Here is an 8171-nt window from a genome sequence, read left to right as displayed (position 1 = left end):
ATTATTATTAGTATTAATTATTGATTGTCAGCGGTGGAGTCACTTTCTGAAGAGGCTAACAGTACTAACAAACAGCACTCGTGAGTGATTAGTCTCTGCTGTGTACTGTTGAAAAGTTTATAAATTTTCGTCCTTAGAGAATCGACGAAGTAAGCCGGCATAAAGTAAAACTTGCTACTTGATTTTCACAATTTCATTGTCTTGACTTTCGAGTAATATTTAGCAATTTTTAATTCTTAAATTCACACCCCCCCGTGACAACAGCTACCATCCTGCTCATCATCATCATTATGACAGCTACCACCACCATCATCTTCATAGCCACCACCATCACCACAGCTACCATCACCACAACTGCCATCACCACCACCAAAATCATTACAGCTACCACCACCACCACCATCATTACAGCTACCACCACCATCATTACAGTTACCACCACCACCACAACAACAACAACCACGACCATCACAACTACCACCACCATCTTAGCTACCACAACCAACAACAACAACAACACCATCGCAGCTATCACCACCCCTACCACCACAGCTAACACCTTTTTCTGCTCAATAAAATCGTCTGTCCATAACATTAATAAAGTAACAGACATTAAAATGTACAGTCAGGGAAAGGTCCGCATTACCCACTTTTCGGAGCATTGGTGGTCGACGAATAGTCACGAAGCAGCAGCCAGACCCCACATGTCTGGTAACTGTGAGTGGGAGGGAGGGTGGCCGGGGGTGGGAGGGTTTGGAGAGTTGCTCACTTCACAGTATCAATAGTCAATGATAATGCATCCGAAGTATTCTGAAAGTGCAAAAGCGGTATGTTGTTTGGTTGGCATCACACTGCTCTTTGAGTCTGTCTGCATTACTTAGTATAAAATACATATTTACTGTCAAAGGTATTTTTCTTTGCCTTCGTTTTGTAATGTTCGATAGGAATGATAGTTACAGTGACTGTTCTTATAATTTGGACTTCCCATGTCATCCAGATCTTTAGGATAATGAAAAATCTGTTAATCGCTCATTTAGATGTTTTTATTTTTATTACAGACTACCCTAGACTAAGTTCGAGATGAGTAATATCAGAATAACACTGGAAATGTTTACAGGATGATGTTTATAGTGGGATGACAGAGAATTAATAATTAAACAAATTTATAAGAATCTGCATGCATATATACATATATATATATATACATATATATATATATATATATATATATATATATATATATATATATATATATATATATATATATATATATATATATATATAGTGGCTTTGTTTTCGAGTCAACATAATATATAAATATATGTTATACCATTATGAATATCTCCTGGGCAAACGTCTCATGTTAAAGTCGGGAGAGAATGAATGCATTCAAATCAATGTCCGAACCGAACGAACTTCAGTACCTTTCCTCCCAACACTATCTCTAGTGACATCAACGTAATTTTTTAAAATAAAATGCGAGCTTCATATTGTCAACTATCCTTACTAAATTAACTCAAACACACCGTCAAAGTCATATATTGCAGACTTACACTTGATTCCCAATCTATCATCAAACCTTCCTCTGCCCCCAGTCCCCCGCCTCCCCCTCCTTCACATTCACAGCTGCCAGACACTTTAGGTCTGGCTGCCGCTTCACATTCACCCGTCTCTCACCAGTGCCTCAAGAGGTGGGTAATGCGGAACTTTCCCTGACTGTACATGTACAGTGTACACCCGCGGCCACCGTCCTCGATACCCTCTGCGTCCCTCCTGTCTCTTTCCGTGCTGCTGGTTAAATTAGGTAGGAGGGGATTGATGGGGTGAGGGGAGAGGAGAGAAGAGACAATGATTGGGGGTAGGGGGAGCGTGGCAGACCTGGCGACCGGAGAGTAGTGGAGGGAGGGAAGTGGAGAAGGGGGATGCTTGAAAGAGGGGATCATTAATTTGGCTGTCATACATTTCATTTAGAGCTTAGTATATTGATTACCACTTGGCGGGTAATGCCACAATAGGTCAGTGACATACGGTTTTAGATAACTGGTGATTAAGTGATGATTGTCAAGATCAATCATTATTCGTCGTTATAATGAGGTTGGGTTTCTTGCACCCTCACCCCCACACACTCGCAGCCCATATACAGTCCTGCCACAACAACCCTGCATTAAATACTGTACAGTACTATTCTCTGTAAATTTGGCAATTCTTCTGGCATTTTCTTTACTGGTGATAACCCCAGAGTTGCCATATCATATATAATTTTTATGAACACGGGTTTTGTAAAGTGAAGCCTCCAATTCATGTGTCAGTTTTTATCCAAACAGTGAATATAGGTATGCTACATTTATATCGTTTTTCCTGACAATCGTTGCATTAAAATTTGAACATTCCTCTACGTATGTATAACAGAGGGTTGAGGAAGCATGTTCATTGAGATGCATGGCCTCGGGGTGGTTGGCCCCCCCCCCCCGTACATTGTTTGCCACTCGTTTGACTAATTGTCATTGACAGTTCGGTTGTTCGATAGTTTCTTTCATAATTATACCTCAATTAGAAATGTCTGACATATTTACTAGTTTGCTCTCGTACTTATAGATCACCTCTCTCCTTTCCTCTCCTCTCCATCCAACCCATCACTAGTCTCCCACCCCTTTTACCTTGTCCCATGGAAAGTGGCAGCAGGAACGCAGAGGGTATCGAAGAGGGTGGAACATTTTTTTTTTTTTTTGGCCGCGGGTGTTTCTCTCTCTCTCTCTCTCTCTCTCTCCTGAGAGAAATGCCCCGCCTCCTCTTCCACGTGCGGCAATCGTAACACCAATGGAATCAGCTCTTAGTATTCGAAACATCCATTCAGATAACTTCTATCGATACATTATATAAACTGGCCCATCTGGGACCCAATTGCAGCCATCCTGCCAAGTTTCACCAAAATCCTTTTTCCCGTTTTTGCTTCACTACACCCACACCCACACACACAAAACCACACAGTATTATAGTAGATTAACCCATTCACTATTAAAGATTCTTCTACAGAAAATGAAAAAAATCACATGGTGGCCTGGTTAAAGTGACAAAGGCATCATCAAGTAAGTTTAAACAGATCTTGCAGCTGAGTTTGAAAATGGACCAGGCCACGGCTCTCACACTGTTGTAATGATCAGCATCTTCAGTGTGATGACTTTCTTTTAATTCTGGCTATCTACAAACCATAATATTCATATATATATATATATATATATGTCACGAATCAATTCGCGACATTTCCCTTTTGTGAGAAGCCACGAACTATTAGTGGAAAACTCACTGTTTATCGTTCAGTTAACCGCTCATTCGGACGGAAGCTTTGTCAAATCAATTTTTCAGTGTCATACGTTATAGTCTTTGCGTGAGACATTAGCGCTTCCGCTGAGCGATTTGTTTTGGGCGCGTTTCGCTCACTCGACCGTTAAAATATGCGGCATACTGCTCCGCTTTTCTTTCCCACGACTTACTGAGTCCAGTTGTTGCTCTGACGGAGAGAGGTCCTGTGCCAGAAGTGTGAGAGGTCAGCTAGCACCCAAGCTCCACTAGTGCAGTCGCCCAGTGCTCCCACCCTTGGTGATACAAAGCATTCATCGGCTAGTATTTCCTTTTTGTATTTTCTTAGACTTAAGAGTTTAATTCAGGTGTTTTTCTTAGGCGTAAGAATTTAGCTCTTGTGTGAGTGAGTGAGTGCGATCTCATTAAATTGATTTGAAATGTAACGTTAAATTTATTTTTGTAATCAATAAATTTAACAGTTCTTTTTTATTGAGCTTAATGTAATGTAAACTCTTGTTTCATTTCTCCGCAGTTAAGCTTATTCCTCTTATAGCTCCTAGCTTGCATAAACGTTTGCCTTTCATAACTGGTACTTAGGCCAGTTTTGTTGTATTAAGCTTAAAATCCGTTGTGCCACCTAGGAGTTAAGCATCAGCAAGAACCTGATGTTAGTATTAGTTATTTATTGTCAGGGGTGAAGTAACTTTCTCCAGAGGCTAACAGTACAGTAACAGCAATTGAGTAATTAGTCTCTGCTGTGTACTTTTGAGAAAGTTTATAAATTCTCGTTCTTAGAATCGTGCGAAGAAGCAGCGTAAAGTAATTATTGCTTGTTGTAGCAAGACAATCATTGTCCTTGCTCTTCAATATTATTGAATATTATTATCAATTAAATAATATTTAGTATTTATTTTAAAAACCCAGTGATATTCCTAAAAACCCCGTGACAATATATATATATATATATATATATATATATATATATATATATATATATATATATATATATATATATAGACCATTTTAATAACATTTCATGGTCTCTGTATTGTCACTGAAAATTCAAATTCTATGATATATTCAACCCCTCCTGGTCCTTCCCAAGCCCCTACCTACTTCCTGGTGATACAAGGTATCGTAAACTTAGGGTTAACACTCTGCAGATTCTGCAAGTACTGTACCATCGCCTCTTGTATGTTAAGTTCCTGTTCCTTTAGGCCCTGATATATTTTCTGTTATGAATCCTTTAAACTCAGTAACGTATTTCCTTGTTTTCTTTTTCCTTCAAGAAGACTTTCTTAGTCAAATGGGGAAGGATCCCTAATAGTGAAAGGGTTGCATTTGGACTAAATGTAATCCATCTCATTCGGAAATTCTCTCCTGAGTCTAATAAAGTCGTTTGGATGTAGATCATATAAAGAAAAATACGTCACCGAATTGAAAGTTTTGATTGATATAAGAAATCTGAGCCTTTTCTTGCCCAGAATCCTTTATGATTCAACAGTTCAAATAAAACTTCGACCAGATCTTTAAATCACATATTATATGCTTGTTTTATTTAAAACAGGGTAAGCATACATGTTTCATTGTTCGATAATAAACTAAATATCGCGGCACTTAAATTGCTGGTTAATTGTTCGTAGTAGTGGCGTATTATATCGGAAATAAGTAACGCGAAAGCTAAACACCATAAACAAAGATTTACCTATATCTCCATACCTAGGCTTTTCCCTCCTTGGGGGGGAAGGGACCACTCCTCACCGCACCACACCGCACGAGGGCCAACTGGGCATTGCAATCCAGCGACATCTGCAGCAGGGCCTGACAGCAGAGCTGGTTTACCCCTGCCACATCATACTGGACCCATCCCCTTCTCTGCACCTGACACGACCAGTTTATAGTAGTGGTCTCTAAGAAAAAAATCCTAGCATAAAAAAATTGTAGGCATTATTCAATGCTGGAATAGTAAAATTATAGCTGCTCTGGAGCTGTGTGATGTGGCCCCTCAGCTTGTTCACGATATGTGTGATGAGGAAGGTAGATGTAAGGGTATTGAGGAGCAGCGGAGGTTTAAGGGATGCACGGAGATGGAGAGACCTAGAAGTTCTTCAGTACGCAAGGTGCATAAATGGAAAGGCATATATTAAATTCGATGTCTTGAAAGCACGGGCACTACCATCGGAAAAACGTAAGGAATAACTGAAAACCATTCATAAACAGTTCAGCTGAACAACATTAGTCCAAGCTGGGACCTTGCTTTAAAAACATAAAGAAATGGGTGAACTTAAAGCAAACACAAAACAAGGTCCGAGAAATACCAAAATGAACAAAGACCATTAATATGGATCAGTTACACTAACAAACAAAAGTCCTATTAATCAGAGCATCTCGAAAACTGAAAGGCATACACATATACAGTAGCTTCAACACAGGATCCATCTCCTACATGCAACGTCGTTAAACCATTCTCACCATAAACATCTCATCACTGCACAGAAAGCCTCAGTACATCTCATTTCTCTGCCCCACACTACATTTTATAAACATAAGGAAAAATTCTTAGCCACCTTAGCCTTCCAGTAACCACTAGTCAAACATCACCAATCATCCCTGAGAAACTGCCCTTCTAGAATTACTGCTCTTCTTGAGTAACCCCGATCTGTCTGGTCAAGTAGACCCATCAAAACCGTACTGCTGTACACTTGGCCAGACTGTATGCCTCACCTTTGCCAGCTTTAGTATCAACACAGAATTTAACTTACAGTCAGTCCACTATTATCTCATTGCAAAGGAGCCACACACACGGCAACACATTTACTACATATACCCCACATTCAGAATACAGAATGTCCCTTCAACTGACCCTCAAAAAAATGTCTGCAACAGTTTAGCTGCAAGGGGCTGATTTCCTGCAGTCCACTGGACGTAAGTCGAAATGAGCCATTAACCTATCCCCACCAACACAATTACCACCACCACACAACCACCACCACCATCACCACAGTCAACAACAGCAACCACAGCAACAAAAGTGATTAAAACTGAAGAGCTGAAAATATTTTTAGAGACAAAAATATTATTACACCCTCGCCAGCATCGCAAGAGCAGTAGTTATGTCGTACTCAATGTGCGCGCACGAGTGCTTACGTGTGTGTGTGTGTGTGTGTGTGTGTGTGTGTGTGTGTGTGTGTGTGTGTGTGTGTGTGTGTGTGTGTGTTCTTACCTAATTGTTCTTACCTAATTGTATCTTTACAGGAATGAGTCAAACTCGTACTGTCCCGTGTCTTAAACCATATTTATCGTACATTTCCTTAAATGTGTGAATTGTTTTGGCACACACTATTTCATTCGGTAGCTCATTCCACTGATCAATTGCTCTATTTGGGAAACTAATATTCCTGACGTCTTTATCATCTCTCTTTTTATGCAGTTTTTTGCAATGTCCTCTTGCTGATGCTTCCCCATACGTTAAGTAGTCATTTATGTCTATTTACTTCTTCCCTGATATGCATTTATATAGCATAATCATGTCACCTCTTTTCCTTCTCTCCTGTAGTGTTGGTAGATTCAGTTTATTTAGTCTTTCATCGTAGCTTAGATTCCTTAAGCTTGGTACCCATCTTCTAGCGGCCCTTTGAACTCTTTCAATCTTGTCTATGTGTTTTTTGAGATGAGGACTCCAGACTACTGATGCTTATTCCAGGGTTGGTCTGATGAATGATGTTATTATCTTTCTTAGCATGTCTTCATTTACGTATGTAAACGCTATTCTCATATTGGCAAGCAGTGTATATGTTACAGTCAATATCTAAATCCAGACAATTTGTAAAGTGACTGAACTTTTCAGGCGATATGTGAATTGCCTGGTTCACCCAGTCAATTTAGAAATCAGCAAAAAATTGTAGACAATTTACAAAGTGACTAAAATTCTGATAGATTTTCTTGGCATATTGACATATACGGGGTAATATACTGACATAGATAAAGAAACAGTATTCTTGAGTAAAATTTTATTTTCTAAAACCTACGTGACGATAGAATGTGATAATAAAACAATGAAAGAATAAAATATGGCAATAAAGTAAGACATTAAATCAGTTTTTATTCTTGCAGGTCAAACTGGAGTTTGAATCCTGGTATGGGTAATCGGTCAGTTTGCCTATTGGCAGTTTGTGTGATGATGTCTGGGTAGTTTATCAGTGTGTGTGTGTGTGTGTGTGTGTGTGTGTGTGTGTGTGTGTGTGTGTGTATGTGTGTGTGTGTGACTGGTACAGACGTCTGGGTAGCTAGCCAGTGCAGTTGTGTGTTGGCCTTGTCCCTGGCATTTACTCTTGTGTCCTTCCGTGAGGTGTACCTCGTTTGTAGAACATATGGCGTGTTCTAAGGAAGCACTTTTTTTACGAGAAAGTGATGTTGAAGAAAAAATCGGATTCAAAGTCATTACTACTGACTAAAATTGAGTACTACAATCTGATAGAGGAACTCAGAGTAGCAGCATCTGCAAAAAATAAATCAAATCGGCAGTATTACATCTTGGACGTTACGAAGTTCTTCAGTGTTGTGACGTTGAAAAGTTGATCAAAAAACGGAATGATAGAACTCAAGAACCTGTTCATTTTGTGCACATTGAGGATATGTTTGACACAATAAAACGTGCTCACATTACTAAGGGACATGGCGGCAGAGTCAAAATGGTCAAAGCTTTGTCAAGCTATGCAAACGTTACTAGAGATACTGTAGAACTGTTCAAATCTTTGTGTGTTCAGTGTCAAAAGAAACGGAAAAGATGTACGACCAAGGGTGTTACTGTTAAACCGATTTTGTCAAAGGACTCTGGCTCACGAGCTCAGGTGGATCTTGTTGACATGCAG

Source organism: Coenobita brevimanus, chromosome 97 (genome assembly GCF_032717465.1).
Source record: "Coenobita brevimanus isolate Jiangsu-jjx chromosome 97, ASM3271746v2, whole genome shotgun sequence".
NCBI classification, from domain to species: domain Eukaryota; kingdom Metazoa; phylum Arthropoda; class Malacostraca; order Decapoda; family Coenobitidae; genus Coenobita; species Coenobita brevimanus.
This window is presented reverse-complemented; position numbering follows the sequence as displayed.